Source organism: Microtus pennsylvanicus, chromosome 9 (assembly GCF_037038515.1).
Source record: "Microtus pennsylvanicus isolate mMicPen1 chromosome 9, mMicPen1.hap1, whole genome shotgun sequence".
Lineage (NCBI taxonomy): Eukaryota > Metazoa > Chordata > Mammalia > Rodentia > Cricetidae > Microtus > Microtus pennsylvanicus.
Genome location: NC_134587.1, coordinates 10,491,166 through 10,511,466, shown reverse-complemented (window position 1 = coordinate 10,511,466; position 20,301 = coordinate 10,491,166). Strand labels below are relative to the sequence as shown.

The window sequence follows — 20,301 nt, the reverse complement described above, 5'->3', positions numbered from 1 at the left end:
ACAGGGGTTTGATTTACGGCCGCACAGTCTGCTGTCTTGTTATTGCCAGGAATATACATTCATAGATCAAACAGTTATGTATGAAGCTTTCACTAGGTTCCCCATACCTATTCTGACAAAAATCAGGCTTCTGAAATTCTACCCGAAGGAATTATGGATTCACGAAGAGTTTCGTGTACTTTCTCAACTATTTATGTGAGCAAGTGGATCCTGGTACCTGAGGTCACAGATACTATGAGGGAAAGCCAGGCATATTGGGCTGTTGGTGAAGGGAGGGAGTTTCAAGTGTTTGTTCCCTTTCCCAGGCCCACAGCACAGGCATTCAACTGTCTGTTGTACAGAGACAACCTGCACCCCTATTTACATATGTTTAAGAAAACCTTGGGGGGCCATTTCAATAGCTGACACCCCTCCTTAAGTCAGTGGTATTGAACGCATCTTATTGATCTGCTCATGTCCGTTTACTAAATTGCTTTCCTCTCCCCTCACCCCCCTTTTCAGCCCATCTATGAGTCACACTGCAGCTGGAGTAATTTTACATGGAGAAGTTCATTCATGTGTTAATGTCTGGTGTTTTGAATGGATCTCACTGGCAAACCGTCTGCAAAGCAGAGTTATCAGTTAAATCATAGAAATTTTTTTCCTAAGAATAATAAAAAAATATATAAAGCTATCAAGGGCTGCTGGCCAGGGATGGCAAATGTTCCCAGGAGACTCTGGCCTGACTGTATCTGCTGGTGTTCATACCAACCCCGGAGGAGACCATTAGAAGATGCTCCGGCTTTAAGGCACACGGTTTCCAGTGGCTTTGGGAAATCACGCCCTCTGCCCATGTCTGAGAAAGAAGTCTTCTTTATTGTTTTTGAATTATACTTTTATTCAGAAACTCTTCACAATGTTAACGACTACGCAACAGGCTTGCATGAGTAAACCAGACGATCTCAGGAGTCAGCCACCTGTCTGCAGGTCACAGGACAGACTGCGGAGGTTATGTCATTAATGCAATGTTCAAAATAGTGACCAAGAGAAGCCAGAGGGTGGGATTTGAAGTCTGAAATGCAAATAAGGTTTCCGTTGGGTTTCAAGCCTGGAGTATCATGGCAGCCTCAGACACCTGGACTGGGGTGGGGGGGTAGTAACCAGGATTACAGATGGCACAGCTTCTAAATACAGCTCCATCCTAGTAATGGAATAAGCAGCAGATGACGCATGGGATCATCTGGGTTACCCATGCAGGCACATTCAGTCTTTCAACATTTGTGAGGAACTCCCTAAAGTTACACGTTTCTTGCTAGACAAGTGACTGGAGGCTTTGAGTATTGAAAGAGAACTTATCAATTTTAAGTCAGTCGGGGCATGAATATTTAGAGGAATCTGAATATTTGAAGGAATATTTGGAGGAATTTGCACCGTCTGGTCCAAAATAAAAAACAAAATTCAACATAACCTCCAAGAGATCAAAGCAAAAGTATTTAAGGTAGCCTGGCAAGGAGTCATCTTTCCTGAACTTTCTCTTCCTCTTAGTGCTAATTAGCCAATCATGTCAGAGTATGAAGTCATTCCCACCAATGGGATAAGAGGCAGTCACCACCAATGTCCAGGACAAAAAACTGGAGCCACTTTGGCTCTAGTGTTTTGCTAGCTCAGTTTACTAGCCCAGATTTTAGGCATTCCCTGGTCTTGTTCCCTTTAAGGACAAGTCATAGAAACCAGATTTACTTTTCTGTCACAAGCAACCAGGAAACTGGACAAATTCTATGAGCAACTATTCATACACATTGGTTAGAAGAGCTCGGAGCTCCAACGTTTGAAAGATAAAAGTGAAACGGTAGGTTCCATCACCAGCCTCGGTTTGTTCACACAGAGTTTTCAGACCACAGTATAAGGAGAGACTCAACCTAGGTCGAGCCGATGTACTGAGAAGGAGGCCGGGAGGCTGAGGAGCCTGGAAGTTAAAACGTGCACCTTCCAGAAGGGAACACATTACACAGAAATGAAGCCACATTAATCTGCACGGGGAACCCTTGCGTCTTTGCCCGCTATGGGGCTGAGCATCATGGGATAAAGATTCCCCAAGCCAGAACACAGCATGGTCGGGGAATCGCCAAGCTCACAGAGCAGGGGACTTCTAAAATATTAGCCACTCAGCCAGCTGAATGATCACCCAAAGTATTTGGTCAAGTCCAGAGAAGATAATACAACTGAGCAACCCCTACAATGAACCAGTATCACATGTGGCCTAGAAAAGCCAAGAGATGGGTCTGGGTAGGATCCAGCGGAAAAGCAAGTAGCTTGTTTTGCAAAGCAAAGTCAACACCATTTAAAGGAAAACAAAGAAACATCCAGATTTTCAGCAACATTACATTCGTAATATCTAGAATCCAAGGCATGAGAAAAACCACCAGACTTGCTACAAAGAAGAAAAATGTAACCCATAATCATAAGGAAAAAAATATCAGTGTATAGATAGAGGCAACTTCTGCAGGCAGAACTAGCAAAATAGCTTTAAAAAATTTTTCCAGACAGTTTCTTGCTGTGTGGCTCAGGGTGGTCTCAGAACCCCCCGCACCCTACACAAAGATGCTTCCACACTCATGGTCCTTGCTGTCCACTCACGGAAGCTAGGAAATCAGCCTGGATGTCTACTGACTGATGAATAGAAAATGAAAACAGGGTACATACATACAACTGGATTTTATTTGGCTATAAAGAAAAATTTAATTTGCAGAAAAATGAATGGAAATGGAAAATACAGCGAGACACCCCCCCGTCCCGCCCCCACTCCCCAACAAATGCCATTGCATCGCCGTGATAAACACCGTGACCAAGAGCAACACAGGGGAGGCAAGCATTTACCTGGCTGACAGGTTACAGTCTGTCATTGAGGGAAGTCAGGGCAGGAGCTTAGCTTGAACCCAGAGATAGGAAACGGAGCAGAGAGAATCAAGGAACACTGCTTACTCCTCCCGCTCATGCTCAGCCCGCTTTCTGTACACCCCAAGACCGCCTGCTCACACTCCCAGGTGGCTCTGCTTGCCCACGGTGACCTGTGCCCTTCTCCATCAACTAGCAATGAAGAAATGCTCCTACAGTCACGCCCATGGGACAATCTAATGGAAGAAATTCCCTGGCTGATGTTCTCTCTTTCTATTTTTTTTTTAATTTTTTAAAATTTTATTTTATTTTGGTTTTTTCGAGACAAGGTTCCTCTGTAGCTTTGGTGCCTATCCTGGACCTACCTCTTGTAGACCAGGCTGGCCTCGAACTCACAGAGATCTGCCTGCCTCTGCCGGGATTAAAGGCGTGCACCACTGCTGTCCGGATGTTCCCTCTTTCTAAGGTGTCAAAGAGGAGATCAAGATTAGCTCTCATGGGCACATATACTCTCACCTATGTGGATCTTAGCTGAAGATTTTAGATTTGTGTGTTTAACTTGGAGTGTCTGGAGAGGCCAGGAGGTCAGAGGAGCCCCTGAGAAGGGAGAGGGGAAGAGGAGGCCTTAATGGAGGAGAAGATGATAGAGTGAACCTAGTGAGGGGCAGCCCAGAAGGGTAAGTGTTTATGCGGGGTGGCAGTATTCGGGATTAATTGTAGGCTAGGTTCCCCCAGCTAACGATGACTGAAAGAGCCTTTCGGAGATTCGCTATTTTGTAAGCTGATTTTAAGAAAACCAGAAAGTCATCTGGATGGAGGTGTTCGGCAAGGGTAAACAATGTTATTTCCAGAAGACATGGGTCATTAAATCAAAATCTTTGTTTTTGTTGTGGGCTACTTTCTGCAAGCTATTGATCAAGGTACTCCAGAGGCCCCCCCACAACAACACAGGCTGTTGCCATTGTTCTTGGCCACTCATCATAACTAGACGGTGAGACCCAATTAAGGAAGTCATGCAAACTCTGGGTGCAGGTCACAGAGAAAAAAAAAAAGCTGAAACCGTCCTGGAGACTTCCTTCCAGCTGGAAGGTACTACCCAGGCTGCTGGGGAGGAAAGATAGCAGCTGTCTTACAAGCAGTGGTTCCTGCATGCTAGAACACAGACCTGCCGGGCAGGATAAACCTTCTGATGCAATAATGGCGTCATCGGGAAGGGGGAACCAGCTGCTTTCTGGTTAGATTTGAGGTCAACGTCACTGGAGGGAACTCATGCCTGATTCTTTAATCCTGGTCAAAAGCCCATGGCGAGGGAGGTCAGAGGCCCTGTTGGGTAAGCTACTACTGTTTGGTTGGAAATGTTGTCAAACTGCCTTCAAACATTTGTGTTTGTAGACTGATTAATGCTGCTCTCATTTGGTCAGAGGGGGCTGAGTTTGCAGTGAGCAGTGATTAACGCAGAGACTCGTAACTTGTGTAAGAGCTGAGAAGAAAGGATGCTGAGAGCTCACTAAAGGTCCATTTCTGTTAACCCCTCCTTGTCAAGGGCTCAAGGACTCTGGAGAGGAGGAGGCAGGCTGGAGTCTGGGGGAGACTGAGGAATGCTGTCTCCCAGATGTGACATGGCTGTTGTGTTGTGAACCCGCAGCGGCTGTGGTTACTTGCACAAGACCTGCAAACGTGGGGGCAGTCAACATTCCAGCAAGGATGGGAAGAGTTCTCTCAAGGCCCCACCCCTGCTGGGGAGCCATTGGCTGTTGAGGTCACTTTTCTTTAAGGATGTGGCTGCTGGTAGACTGCCCACACTCAGGCAGCACTAACGGGAGGCCCTGTGGAAGGGGGAGGAGAAGGAGGAAGAGGGGAGGGGGAGAGGGGGAGATAAAAGTAAAAAGGAATGCGGTAGGCTGTTATCAAGTTATACTGTTTACGTGTGTGAAATTGTCAAAGAATAGGAAATATTTTAAATTGATTCATATGAATACCGGGGCTTTTGTTTTGATATAAATTTGGGGACAAAAACCTATTTCTAGCAATAAAGGGGAATTTCTGTGATGCTTTGAGAAGTAATTTGCCAAGGAATATGAAATCCTAAATATGTGTGCCCTCAATATCAGAGCTTTGAAAGACACACAGCAAAAGGCGACAACAAAGAAGGGAAAGAGACACAGCTACAGCTGGCCGTGGGAGCCGTGCTCTCTGACACTAATCAGACAAATCCACCCGCTCCACAGTGAGCAAGCTGACTGATTGTTTATACAGATGTTTACAGGCAATTCCACCCAACTATATCAAAGTACATATTCAACTGTAGATCTTTTTTTTTTAAAAAAAATCATAAAAATACACCATGTGCCGGGGCCATAAAGTTAATATCAAAGTATTGAAAGGGACTATAATTATGATGAGTGTGTTCCCTGACCACAAGGGAATTAAGTCCAGCATCAGTACAGACAGAAGCTAATATTTGTCCCCTAGACCCATCAGCAACTTTAGCGATCCTCTCTGGTTCTGGGGCAGATATTTTTATGCCTTACTAGGACTTTCTTTAAGCAGCTGCTTTGAAACTGCCAGTCCGTGACTGCCAAGTTCACTTCCACCGCCCCGTGGAGCTTCCAGCATCTCATCTCTCTGAGGGAGAGTCGTGAGGCCCGTTCTCCCGCTGTCCACAGAGCAGGTGCCCAGTGCTAACGACAGCCTGGAGATCTGATGTGAAGACTTGATGTCCCCGGTCCCCAGACTCAGTCCTGGCTGCCGGCACTCTCCTCACTCCTCCCTGCAGGCAAGTCTCAGAAGAGCAGCAAAGTCCCAGTCTTTTGTCCCCAGCAGAGAGCTGTAGCCTAGACATGAAAATAAGCAAGCAGTCCTCAGGAGTGGCGTGGCAGACCGAGGCAAGTCAGGACAGGCCAGCAGGGCTTGTAACATCTAGCCTTCTGTTCAGCTTCTTTTCTTGTTAGCTTTCATGGATGTGGGTTTATTTATTTATTTCAGAGGACCGGGAACATCTCCTGAAATAATTGTTAGGTTTTTTTTAACCCACTTCCATGGGAAGCAACAGACAGAAGCGAGTAGAGGGGAGAGGACTCAGATTAAAGTAAGGAGGGCAAATGGAGCAGAAAACACGAAACAGGAGAGGGCCACTGAGCGGTACAGTGTCCTTGGGAGCTGCCGTAACAAGCTCTGCTTTTTAACTTGCTGGGAGGTGGCCAGCGAGTTTTTATTATCTCCGAGCCTTGGTTTCCACCCATAGAGAACAGACACAAGTACATACCTTTCCAGGTGTATCCTAAGTACAGGAAGCAACACACATGGATGCCTTGTGTACACATGCATTCATGCACATACGCTCCTATCTAATTTAATAAGATAGTACTTGTAGATGCCTGCTATCTCTATGATGTAATAAATACATAATAATGCAAACCCCACACTAACCCTTGACTTGGGAGCAGAGGGCGCCCTTCACAGAAGGAGGGGTGTCTGAGAGAATTAGAGCAAAGATACTTTTCAAACTTTGGCTTAGGATAGAGAGAAAGAATTTAGAATGAAATGGAGTCTTTAGGAAAATTGGAAAGACACTCTGCACTGGTTTTGTAAGCAACCTGCCATCACCACGGTCTTCCCGGAGGCAGAGGTAACCTCTTTCTAGAGACTTCTAATAGAAAGGCCTTTTTCTCTTCAAAGCAGAGGCCTCTCTACTCCTCCGCTGTGGTGTGCCCTGAAGATAAACATGGTGTTTAGAGCTCACTATACATTCTGTTGCCTGCACACACATTCTAAATATAGTAGCCAGATGATTACTTAATTTAGCTAGCAATGGCAGATTGTTGACAAAGATTCCCTGCTGAGTTTCAATGCCAGGAAGCGTGGCATTTATGAAGCAAATCATATCTGCAGAAATGACTAACAATGCCAATCGCTTCATATGGTGACATAATATTTAGCTCTGTCATGGGAGTCTAATTGCCTTATTTTTACACTGTTAGTCCTTTATTGATAAATACAGATCACCTGGATCTAGTCAGTCCTACAGGGGGCGCAGCCCTTGCAGAGTGAAGCTGTTGGGCAGGAAACTCAGTCCGCGGTACCATCTGCTGTCCAATACATGGTTACCAGAACAGAGTACAAACAGAAATGGCTCACACATAGCATCATCTTACTGACTCGCAATTTAATTAATAGATACTCAAGACTCTTAAGCAATTGGTTTCACTCAACAACCCAAACTGTCAAGGGCCCTGCAAATAAAATCCCATAGCATTCTAGTGCTTGGTTAGTGTCCTGGGGAGGGAGCTGTGGCTGGACGGAGAAGCTCATCTCACTTCCTTTCATGTTCCACAGGGGATCCATGCACTCTCAGATCTTGCCTTTGTGCTTAGACATTGTTTGGGATGAGCGTGTGCCTCATCCCTCAGGCATATTTGAATATAACAGAGCTCAGAGAATCCCGCTCTGCCTGGCTTAAGCAAAACAAGAAACCACCGGCTGTTCAGACTGAATAGCTCGGCCGTCTGGTGACTGGATCTATCTGCATGTCTCCCTTACCCCTGAGGTATTCTTTCCTCCTCATTAGTCCACAGATATGAAGCACCCATGGGCCACACTGGCACAGTTTGATTTTCCCATGAAGAGAAAACGCATCTCTTTAGGGATTTAGGAAGACCTTTCACGGGCCTGGCTCAGGGATGGGATTAACAAGCTCTCTTTGGCCATGCCTGGCTTCCGTACTCACTCTTCATGTGAGGCAATGGCTGACTGGGGAAGAGCCACAGGGACCAAGTAGGTCATCGTGGACCCTGATGGGTGAGCAATAAGCTACTTGCTATCCTGCTGAAGTGGGTGAAGAAATATAAGGAGTGGTTCGGCATGCTGTGTGTCTTCTGATGAAGAGGTTATCTTGGATGCTTCAGGAGGAGAGAGCCACTAAGTGGAGCCTTAGAGATGGGAAAGTTTTAACTAGAGCAAGAAAAATCTGCTTATGAATTTCTCCTCTATAAAAATATTTTTTTAATCATTAAAGTAGTTGCATTAAAAAAAAAACAAGTCAGTGGGAACAACACCAACCTCTAGAATTAGTCTATGAATAAGGCATTGTCTTTCTAAACTTCAATGTCAGACACCATGGCTAGTACAGTGTTTCCCTGGATGGAGCCGAGGCTGGTGTGTTCACGAAGATCTGAACTTCCCTGGTACTTCTAAAATTTCTGCTTCAGCATATTGTAGATGGAAGTTTCTGTCCTGCCTGATCCTTTTCTCGGTGAGGCATTCTCATCTTGCTTCCTCTGCATCTGACTTGTGACGGACTCTCTGCCTTTCCTCCTCCCAGAATTCTCCTAGTCTGGTTACCCCGCCTTCACTCCATGCCTCGTTTTATAATTAACATCTGATTGGTCAATCCAAAGGAGAGGGTTTGATTCTCTGGTTTTTGTTTTGCTTTAGGCTGCTCTCTCTGGTGTGCCGTGTGTTTAGAGCTCTCTGATGAGTGCTGTGAACCTGGAAGGCAATGAGCAGGCTTCTGAGGCAGGCTGAGGGTGGAACCCCACTTGGAATGAAGCAAGAAACAAAGGACCACACCGAAGCCGCCTGCAGAAGACGGGACACAATGACTTTCCTGTGGCATCTCTTCTCCCTTGGGGATAAACATTTGAGCGCCAGTTTATGAGGATGCACAGGAGCGACTTCCCTGGGATGGTTAAGAAGTTCAGCTTGAGTAGTGGGAGGTGGGGAGGCTCTTATTTGAATATCCAAATGAATCTTAACTATTTATGCAATCTTAACTATTTCTTGGATCTGGGAGAAAAGGCAGGGAAGAAAAGAAACCAAACAAGAAAAAAAAAAAACAATGGCAGAGTATTCGACCATGTCAAGTTCTGATCACAGCTCTCCTTCAAAACCCAAGTTCTTGTCAACTTTGGCTATCAACTTATTAAAAGAAACAAAGACTTTTTTTTTTAAAGTACTTTTGGTTTTTCTATTCTCAAACTGGAGGCCAGTATGGAATATCAGATAGAGACAGCAATCAGCCCAGAGGAGAGTTCCCCAGGCTATCCATCACTCAAATAAAAGCCCCGCAGCATTATTGATCCTAATCTTGAAGCCAGGTTGAAAGGGAGAGGAGAGGTCACTGCACAGGCGAATATGAAAGGGGTGAGATGCTGATGAAGGGGTAGACACAGGCAGAAAGAGCAGCCACCATGTACCAGCTGGAAAAAGACGCTTACGGCTAAAGACCAGTAGGGTTTGACCTGAGGAGCCCCACCGGTGCCTTGTATCACCCGAATCAAGGAACTCAAATGGAAATCAGCCTGGATTTCCAAGCTGAGAAGACAGCATTGATCTCCAGCCAGGGTGAGTCACAGAAGCAATCACACACCAAGGCCATGAAAGTGATGTCACATGCGGGGTTGGCACAGGCAGCTGGCGAGCCTCCCGCCATGCCAGTCCTTGTTCATCAGGCCATCTCTCTTTCTCTGTTCCCTGCCACCCTTGGAGTCTTTATCTCCGTTTTCTCCTCCTGCTTGCCGAGTTTTAAAGTTTCCGCCTGCCCTACAACCCTTCTCACTTTTTTAAGCTTTCCTCCCCTAAGCCGTACAGATATCAGCTCACAAATTCCCGCACGGAACAACAAAACTCACGTGCTTGATTTTTTTCTACAACCTAATTGTAATTAGTGTCACCGTGCTTCTAGAGTGCCAGGAACAATCTCTGTCATTTTCTATCGTTCTAAGGCTTTTGCCCCCCTGGCTTTCCAGATCCTCTGCAAAACTACACATTTTAAACAAAACCAGCCATGTATAAATTCTCCCACACGGGCCAGGCTTGTGGCTGAGTATGGCTCCCGCCCAGCAGCCCAGCCTACTGCTCCTGCACAGCTTTGTGCCCAACACTTCCCTTCCCAGGACCATTGCATCCCAACGAAGCCTGAGCCAGCCATTTCCAGGATCCATATTGTGTGGGTTTGCCGAGGGTGATTGTGCTCTACAAACTCCAGTATGGACTGACACGTTGATCTTTTGAGGTCAGCAAAAGATCTTTTCTTCTCAGCACATTGGCTATGAAAACGAACCTCAGGAGCATCTCTGAGGATGGTAGTAGCCTTCTTCCAAGCCCCGAGACAAGGTGGAGCTGGTATCCAAAGGAAGAGGAAATGATGGGAGGGCCAGGGTGGAGTGGCAAGGCATGCATTGGTTGGTTAATACTCCGAAATAGTATCTTGTCACAACTCCAAGGCCGCTAGTCTTTGAACCCATCCTACTGGTCTGAGTCCTCTCACATATTTTGCTCTTATGAGGGCAACTTGTCTTATTTTACCATCCTCCCCTTTGACCTCCATGAGTGCCTCCCACCTCCCCAGCCTACTCCTCCTCTTTTTCTTCCTCCACAAGCTCTTACAGTGAGTATATATCGATCACTGTTTTATTGCCATTATGGATGGCTACAGATATATGCCAACAAATAAGTCCCATATCTCACCCGCAATCCCTACCAGAAGGAATGATCGGCAGGAAGTGATGCTGGCTCACGTTAAGTCACACATTTTAAACAAAACCAGCCATGTATAAATGTTTTTGCTTGTAAAACATTTTAAATGAAGGTCAAACACACTTAATATGAAAGTTGCTATTTTGGCTATTTTAAAAGCTGTAGAATATGAAGAATACTCACTTTGGAACTCCTAAAAACATTCCGCTATACTCATAGGTCAATGTCTCCCTCGGCCATCATTAGAGAAACTTCCTCCGGCAGTAGATGGGAACATATACAAAGGCCCACACTGGACAATGGGCAGAGTGAGGGATCTCAGAACATAAACTTAACAAGAATTGTGTATCAATTTAAAGTCAGTGCCTTCCTGTAAGGGAACAGCTGGAGACTCCAGGGACAGACCAGAGGGAAAGATGCTCTGATAAAGGGACTTTACAAGAGCTATTGACTTTGCGAAGAGATTGCTGTCATTTGTGTGGAAGTACGTATTTGTGTCTCATGTCCACAAAATGGGCTTTACTACCTGGCAAGCTGGTTAAGTTCTCTTGGAAGGGCGTGGAAGCATCGGTTTATAAACAACTGTTGATTTTCATAGAATAAATACTCCCAGCACGGCCAGTTTTAAACACAGTGTGACATCACTGGATGTAGACATCAGAAGAAATGATACAGTAGAGAAATACTGCAGAATATTTCAAAACCAGGCATAATAGTCACACACGATTGGGACCGTTGTTTATAAGAACAAGGGTAATGAAAAAGAACTGGGAAAGAGACATTTTGAACAGTTCCTATCAAACTACTTACTGACATTTTTTGGGGTGGTGACCAAATGCCTGACAAGAAGCAACTCAAGGGATGAAGGGCTGATTTTGGCTCATAGCTTAAGAGCAGCGCTGGTCATCATGACAGCAGAAGCATGGGCCCAGAAGTATGAGGAAGCGGTCACATTGTGTCTGAAGTCAGGAAACAGAGAGCAGACACAAATTGGGACTGGCTCTAAGCTCTCAAGACCTGCCTTCAATGATCCACTTCCTCTAACAAGTTCTCCCTCTTAAAGTCTCCAGAACCCTCCAAAACATTACCACCAAGTATTTAAATATATGAAGCTATGCAGGACAGTTCACATTTAAGCCACAACACAATAATTTCATTTAATTCCACCAATAGGAAGTTTATACCATTCAGTCCCCTCACCTCTATCTTGTTCTATGTGTGTGTGCATATGTATATGTGTTGCATATGTGCATATGTTTATACATGTGTGTGAAGGCCAGAGGTCTGTGTCAGGTCTCTTCTTTGGTTGTTCTCTTCAGTTTTTGAGGCAGGGTCTCTCACTGATCTTGGAGCTCACAGGTTTAGCTGGGCTGGTTGGCCAGAGAGCTCTAGTGAATCCCACCTGTCTTTGCCTTCCCAGTGCTACTATCACAAACCCTTGCATCCATGCCTGGATTTTTATATCAGTACTGGAGATCTGAACTCGGGTCTCTGCTGTGGGATCAAGCTCTTGTAGACTGTAAATATTTGTCACTCGTATTAGTTTAATAAAACACTGATTGGCCAGTAGTCAGGCAAGATGTATAGGCAACCAGACTAAGAGAATTCTGGGAAGAGGAAAGGCAGATAGTCAGTTATCAGCCAGATGCAGAGGAAGCAAGATGAGAATGCTTCACTGAGAAAAGACTGGCTGCAGGACTGGGGCTGGACAGAAACTTCCATCTGCCGGTCTCCAGGCTTACAGGGCAAGTGCTTTGCAGACTCTGAGCCATTTCCCGAGGTGTTGTGCCTCTTTATTTTTTATTTTTTAAATAAAAGGCATGTTTAACAATTGACCCACTGAAATCCTAAACAATTGACCCTCTGAAATCCTGACATTCTTCCAAACTGGGTTGAACCAGCTCTAACACAACTCTGGCACCATTTTGTTTGTCCTAAAGGTAATAAAGTTATAAAAAATACTATCCTGGAGAATTATACAAACTAAAGATGTGAATAGAGCTTGTAAAGGTTTAGACCGATTAACAAATGACAAGCATGACCAACTACTATGGAAAGAGGGATGTGTGTAGGTGGTGCTTTGCATAGTTCTGGACAGCTAAAATTTCCTGGCTCCTAATTTTCTGTCAAGCACCATGATATGTTATAAAAACTCACCTCACCAGCAAGTGTAATTGTCAGCAATCTACAGATAAGGAAATTGGGCTTCAGAGAGGGGCAAGGTGCTCAAACATGTTGGGTTCATGCCCAGATTTGTGCGAGTCTAAGCATTCCAGAATTCTGTATTGGAAACCGGTGGTTTCCTAGGTGATGTGCAGTCAGGGCAACAGAGAGGAAGATAATGCATCTGAGTAGAGACCCGAGAGGACCATAGTATGAAGCTGGATGTCCAAGTGACCAGATCACTCAGACCTCTAAGGCGTGTTGAAGAGTCTCCTTCAGATGCCCTGAAAGCCACTCGGAGGTTTTGAGTGTGGGCTGTGAAGTATGTTCAACTCTGTCTTTCAGAGGTAGTTTCTGTGAAGCTGGCTCAGCACACCCAGAGGAGGGGATAAATGGCCTCTGTGGGGATGCAGGCAAGGGATGCTGGGAGCCTTGGAGGAGGTGGGGTAGTTTCCAGTTTCTGTGCTATTGACTGAGGCACTCGGAGTTGAACTTTGTGTCTGTTGACTGTGATGTTCCCCTAAAACTGCAAGAAGAGAAATGAGAAACTGGAGACTCATGGTTTTAAATTCTAGAAGAATTTCACCAACTCTTTGATAATTTGGGTTTTTTTACCCTTCATTTTCTCTGTCTTCTATTTCTGAGAAATGTATTAACCACATGTAAGAGCTGAGAGTTTGATCTAATTTTATTTTTAAATCATGCCTCAGCTCGTCTCCATACTGAGATTTTTTTAATTCAAGTATCCAGAAGAATCTGATTATATACAGAACATCATTTACAAATTTTATTAATTGCAGGCGCTTGTGCTGTTACTTCCTGAAGTCTTGTCCTCCGAGGAGTCTCCCTCACTGCGCCTGGCGGTTTTTTACCACCGCATTGTCCTCCTCAGAAGTGGTCCTTTTTTAATTCTTAAGGTGCCTCCTGCCGTCTGCTCGCAGGATCAGTGTCAGCTCAGCGTTTTATCCACTGTTGTCTCTACTCTAACACGCTGGCGATTTTCCTTGGCTGTCTTCTGCACTGTGGTTTCAATTAGTGCCGGAAGCACTGAGAACTGTGAAGAAAATCTGGGCTCCGGCAACAGACTTGCTGTGTGGTGGTGTCACCACGAGATGGTCTAACTTTCAGAACTTTTCCTACTGGGAAAATGTTAAATGTCAGATCCTGAGACTTTTTTTTTTTCCCTGAGGCTCTTCAGCTTTTGTTTGAAAATCCTCTGGTCCTGTTGGAGATTCCAGTCGTCAGAAGAGGCCAAGGGGAAGTGTCCCCACAGCTCTGCAGACCTTTACTGTGTCTCTCTGCTGGAACCCAAGCCTCGCTCTTCATGCGCTGCATCCCAGTTTCCTTTGTTCAGTTTGCCCAACTTGTATCTTGACTCCCCCGCAGGACTGGTGCTGGGAAGTGGGCGTGGGAGGGGGTAGAGCACTCCTGGATAAGGATTCTTTAGGGTTGGCTGGTGGCCGAACTATCCCCCGACTCTGCTGAGTCTTTATAACTAACACTCCAACCCTGTTTTCAGATCAGAAACTTGTCTCTTGCTCATCTGAATTCGGCTTTTCTAGCCTGGCATGGTAACGCCATCTTTGGCTCTACTCTTTAAACTGCCCGTTTTAATGATTTTAGGGAGGAAGGGGAGACAAAACACATGTTATAATTTTGTAATGTTGAGCATGACTTTATCCATCTTAATATTTAGAATCTCTATAAAAATTTAAAAGGGATAAATATCAGGAAGGGATATCATTCATATGACTTAAAATGAGCAAGACAAAATAAAAGGGAAGCAGAATTTGTCTTCCTCTGATCTTGCAATTGCGCCACTGTAGAAGATGCTCTGTTAATTGATCACTGTATTTGAGATACATCCTCAGCAGGAAAGAGAGTATAAGAAATGAATCTACCTTTAAGTTATTTTTTTGAAGTCTCCTAAGAGGAGCTTTTTGGTTCTTGATGGGGGCACATTTCTGCGGCCATTTAGGCTCTCCTGAGTTTATCTGCAACAGATGAAGTATTTTTGATGAAGGACATGTCCTGATCATGAACATTCCTGCTGATTGATACGCGTTCCACCGAGTTGGGGATTGGGCATCATTTTTGTTGGCATCTGAAGTGAGGTGCTCATCTGAGGACCCCTGAAAATGGTCAAGAGCCAGGGTGCTGAAAAAAAGCCCAGAGTTCCTATGGAGCTACGCTGGATAAAAGCAAGAAATTAGCTGCCACCCAGCCAAGGGAGCTGAAGACCCCAGCAAGTGCGCCATTGTTCTGATTGAAGTGGGAGAGGAGGCAGCGAAAGAGCTCCCACTCCACGGCTGAGGGCCAGGCAGCCAAAGGCAGCCGAGAAAGCTTTCAGTGAGTCAAGAGCAGTTAAGAAACCCTGAAAAGGGAGAAGTGGGCAAAGCCACACTGCCTGGAAGGTTTATTGAAAGAAAAGAGCTTCCTATACAGGGCGAGGAAATGGCTCTCTTGATGTTTAGCAAATGGCAATGGGGGGTATAGCTAAGATCTGGGCGAAAAATAACATTTGCTATTCACAATTTTTTTTTCCAGAATGTTACATGTACTGTTGAAAACTTAATGAGATACTTCAGAGCAGGGCTTTTCACAGGTAGTGGTGGGACTGGATACTTAGTTGTTGGTCAAAAGAAACAAAATGTCAGGAATAATAAAAATCTCACACATAACGCTGACCTAAAAAGGCAGGAGGAAAATGTCAGGGATTGTTAATAAAGAGGAGCTGGGCAAGCCTGTTCTGTCTGACACAGGGGAGCTGATTCTGGAAAGAACCACTGAGAAGCTTTTATTGACAAAATTTACTGAGGCAAAAGTGATGCAAATGATATTGAGGATGAAAAATAATTTTTTCTCCAATGAACAGATTCTTCAGGAATGAATTCTCATAACAGGATTCGTGGTTAATTATTCTTACTAGTAAAAAGAGAAAATCTGTCCATTGATTTTTTTTTCTAAGATGGGGAATACTTAGTCATTACAGGCTTCAACAACTGATTTGTTTAACCCAAAAAGCCGTGAATAAGAAGTCAGAGAATGGGGAAATTTTACACAGTGAATATTTTACCATATGGTCGACATGAAGGAAAAACAAACATAGCCTCCTTGAGAGTTTAAGGACTACAACAAAAGCATGCTCACTCTTCTGATAACCATCTCCAACTTGAGAGGTAGAGGCAGGAGGATGAGTTCAAAGCCAGCCTGACCTGTAGAGCAAGTTCTGGGACAGCCAAGGCTACCAGAGAAACCACCTCTCAGAAAGCAAAAATTAAACAAACAAAAAACCTGATACCCATTTCCAAACTAATCAATTGATATGTTTTGTATCTGGAGAGCAATGCTGATTAAAAGAGGTCTTGACTAGGGACAGCTCACAAAATATTCCTCCGAGGGTTAGCGTGTTGACACTGTTGACGACGTACCTGAGACACATTAGCTTCAAAGGGGGATACGTGTATTTTGGCTGTTGGTTTTCAGTCTGTGCTCTGGTGGCTCTACGGCTTTTAAGATTGTATGGAGGCAGAACCTCATGGAGCAGCAAAACAACCCACATCAAGGAAACAGAAAGGGGGAAGGAGAGGAGAAGGGGAGAGAGAGGGAGAGAGAGGACATACCCTCGTGATCTCACTTGCTCTAACTATGCGCCATTCCCCAAAGTGTTCACCATCATCTACTGTCCCACCAAGCTTTGAATTCATCCGTCTGGACTGATAAGTTTAGAGCCTGTAAGATCTAGTTGTCACCAACAAGCTCCACTCCTGGGCTGTGTTTTATTGGGCTGTGAATGCTGGGGATATTTTAGACCCAGATCATAGCAGATGTGAGGTCCCAGGAGCGAGTGCTGCCCGTGATTCATAATAAGTTCTCACCTATGAGCCAATCTGTTCACCCCATGGAGGATTAGTCTTTCCCAATAGGCCCCTCTCCCCAGTCCTCAAGCAGTTTCCTCTTGTCATTCTCTTCTCCACCTTCGAGCTCGGTCAGTACAGGTGCTGGACTGTGAGGAGCGCCATAGCTCTTCACAATAGAAAGCCTTCCTCTGCCTCAAAGGCTGCGCAACTTTAAAGTAGGTGATCTAAGCCTAGAGTGCACTGGACATTTTATCTGGTACTACATTTTCATAATGGCTAAATGCTAGGAGTGACAGCCTCCTGCAGAACTGTAGGACCTTACAGCAGGAAAGAGGTATTAAGGTTCATATTTCAGAGTTAGTTTGATCATAAGCCCGTGCAATTCAAAGCCACGCATTTTCTTTTTCTTTCTTTTTTTTCATTTTTTTCTTTTTTATTTTTTGGTTTTTCAAGACAGGGTTTTTCTGTAGCTTCAGAGCCTGTCCTGGAACTGGCTCTGTAGACCAGGCTGGACTTGAACTCACAGAGATCCACCTGCCTCTGCCTCCTGAGTGCTTGGATTAAAGGTGTGTGCCACCACCAGGAGCCATGCATTTGCTTAAGCACTGACGTCCCCCATTATCAGTTGCATTTAAAGTTTTTTTTTTTTTAATGCATGAATATAAAATTTGAAGCAACTCTTCCTTGGCCTCTAGCAAACAGTATCTTAGGATGCTAACCACCTCTTCAAATGTATATTTCCTTTCATTTATTCAAACACTTGGAAAACTCTAGAGTTTTAAACAGCTTTTATTGTTATTTTTTAAAACCAAGCCAGCTCTTTCTTCTGGGTTATCTGACTTCACCAGATACTTTACTAGTCTATGTTCAACTGAATTCCAGAAAATGGGAACCAGCATAGTTTGAGGTCTCTGTGTATGTCAGTAGGTAAGACTCTTATTGGAGGAAGGAACAATGAAACTGAAAAATGTCTGTCAAATAGAGTTAAGCAGCAAGGAATGGATTTGAAAGATACCATAACATGGGGTGACATCATTAACTTTGGCTTGAAGTTGGGGAGATCTTCACTGGGAGCAGGTAATGTAAGTGAGCCAGGTGAAGACAGAGAAACCTGGCGTTCGTATCATCGAGTGAGAGAAGCCAATCTAATGCCCTTGGCTCTCCTTCCAGCTGTGTGGTTCTGGAAGCGATAAAGCTGGGAGGACAGCAGGAGGATGAGGTGAGCAGGAGGAGGACCGGAGACGTGCTCTAAGGAGAGGAAGCTTCTCTGTATCGCTTTGCCCGCCTGTCACTGTCTAGCTGTCAAAAGGCACAGACCATTACAACACCATGAGCCTTCGTGGAAACTCTGGAGTTTAGGTCATTGGGATGCATCAATATTGGCTCAATTCGAACAGTAACAAATAAGTGTATCCCACTAATCTAAGACGTTGGTCATAGAAGGAAACAGGGGAGAAGGGACATGGAGGGCTATATAGAGATGTGCTCTGTGCTTTCCTTTCGTTCAGTGTCTCTCTAAACCTAAAATTGGGTTAAAAATAGATTTTCTTTTTTGAAGTGGATGGTAAGGGGAAGAGTCCCTGCTGGATCCGTGTGGGCAGTTTCCAGCAGTCCAGGTGGGGGCTGTGTGGCCTAGATCTCAGGACAGAGGGAGGGAAAGGGAAGATTTAAGCAAAATAGACTAAAAGCCTATATAGAAAATTGGGTCAACAGCACTTACTGACAGCCAGAACATGACAGTTGAAAAGGAGGCTGGATTCAGGGGGTAAGCCACGGATGTGTGGGGGCGCTTTTTACTGGGGTAGGAGTGTGTGACATTCTTGCTAGATAGACTCTTTAGACCCCAGATGTTGAGTGAAGATTCAAATTTGAAATCTAGGAGCTGGAGAGATGGCTCAGGGGTCTAACTGGGTTCCCAGCACCTACCTGATGGCTCACAACCGTCTGAAAAAAGACCCGTGAAAAAAGATAACAGAACCCAAAGGTGAGGCTCAGTGAACAGAGGAGACATGTAGCCCCATTGTTAGTAACATCAGAACCCACCTAGAAGAAGGTAGAGAACCTGTGGCCGCAGAAGTCAGTTTCATCTGAATGGGTCACCTCAGAGAACCGAGGGCACATGGATATCATCGTTCAGGTGGTATCTCTTTTGTTGTTTTTTTGTTTGGTTTGGTTTGGTTATTTTTAAGACAGGATTTTTCCATGTAGCCCTGGATGTCCTGGAACTCGCTCTGTAGACCAGGCTGGCCTTGAGAGATCTGCCTGCCTCTGCCTCCCAAATGCTGGGATTAAAGGGTGTACCACCATGCCCAGCTCATCCACATTTTCTAAGGCTGGTTGGTGTTGCAATAGCAGAACTAGGTAACTGTGTGGTAGAGATGGCCCTGGGTGTGTGAAAGTGGGATGGCTGGCCGTACCCCTGCATCTGTCGTGGGGTGGTGAGGGCAAGGACAAGATGCTCTCTCTTACCTGCCCCTGCCATCTGTGGTGGGCAAGGGACTGACCCTCTTTACCAGCCTTAGGACTTGGGAAAGTGGACCTCACATCTCATGCTGGCAACACAGTAGAGTTAGCCCTGTTGGCAGAGGGGTGAGTGAGCCATCCCCAGAGTTGTGAGCATGGAAGAACTGTCTCCATTACTCATCTGCCATGTGGCAGCATGGGGAGAGGAGAGATGCCCCTATCAATACCTGGGGCAGATGGGAGAACCGGCCCTGAAGTCATAAGAGCAGGAGAGCTGTCCCTGCCGCTCCTCAGCTGCAGCACTCAGGAGAGCGGCCCCTACACCTCATCTGGGCAACACAGTAGAGCTGGCCCTGAAGGCGGAGGTGTGGAAGAACAGACCATGGGGTGAGAAAGCAGCAGAAATGGCGCCGCCCTTTGTTTATCCCTGCAAGGGCAATGCCAGAGAGTTCACCCTGGTGGCGAAGACAGAGGACAGCTGTTGGGCTGACCAACCCTGCAACTACCCAGGCCCAGAATCAGAGCTATGTGTCGGTCGACCCCAACATCCAACCCATCTGCGGTCTCCTGGAGACCAGGGGTGGGGGCGTCAGTCCTGTGGCCCCAGGACTGCAGGAACTCCATGACACAGGGCAGCAATGGGATGTCCAGGAGGAGACACAGTGATGGCCCAGCATTGATGGTGTAGCAGACACCAGGGACCTCAAACCAGACCAATGATTCTTTGAAAACAATGTCTGTATGTAAGACTGCATGGATAAAGGGCTTTACTGCATGACTCACTGGAGGAGATGGGTGAGGTCGGGAGACATGCTGCGGAGACACGAGGTGAAAGACACAAAGAAAAAATAAAAAAAGTTAAAAAAAAGGAAAATTGTTTGTAAGTCAATATGATAGCTCTTTTCTATAGTTTCCTTTAAAAGTTTATTTACTTTTAGTTTATATCTGTGAGTGTTTACCTGCATGTATCATGTGTGCTCATTTGTGCCTGGTGCCTGTGGAGGCCAGAAGAGGGCGTTGGATTCCCTGGAACTGGAGTTACGGTTGTTATAAGCCTCCTTGTGGGTGTTGGGACAGATCCTGGGGGCAGCCAGCTAACTTAAGCATGGGGTCATTTCTCCAGCCCCTGTGGTTTTTGTTTCAGAAACTTTAATAAATTATTTTCCACTAGTTGGAAATCATGAACAATCAAATCATGGACTCTCAGAGTTATTTCTATAACAGAATAAAACCTTTGATTTTTGCCACTGAAATCAGACTTTGCAGAATGTCATCATCCAGAGACGTTCAAGGTACAAACATTTCATACATCTTTTACGTCGGGGCTTTTTGAATGGAGGCTCTGATTTGATGACCGACCAGAACTTGTATAACTTGAGTTCAAGGTTCCAAATCTGGCTGCATCTCATCCAAGGTAAACCCTATTCTAAGCCAGCGGAGCACACATCTGGGCATCTGTGTTAGA

At 45.3% G+C, this 20,301-nt stretch overlaps 1 pseudogene; it reads left to right on the top strand.

Annotated features, from left to right (window-relative positions):
• Positions 1-19,502, top strand: part of LOC142856720 (small ribosomal subunit protein uS15-like) — a 73,084-nt pseudogene extending 53,582 nt beyond the window's left edge.
• The last annotated feature ends 799 nt before the right edge of the window (positions 19,503-20,301 follow it).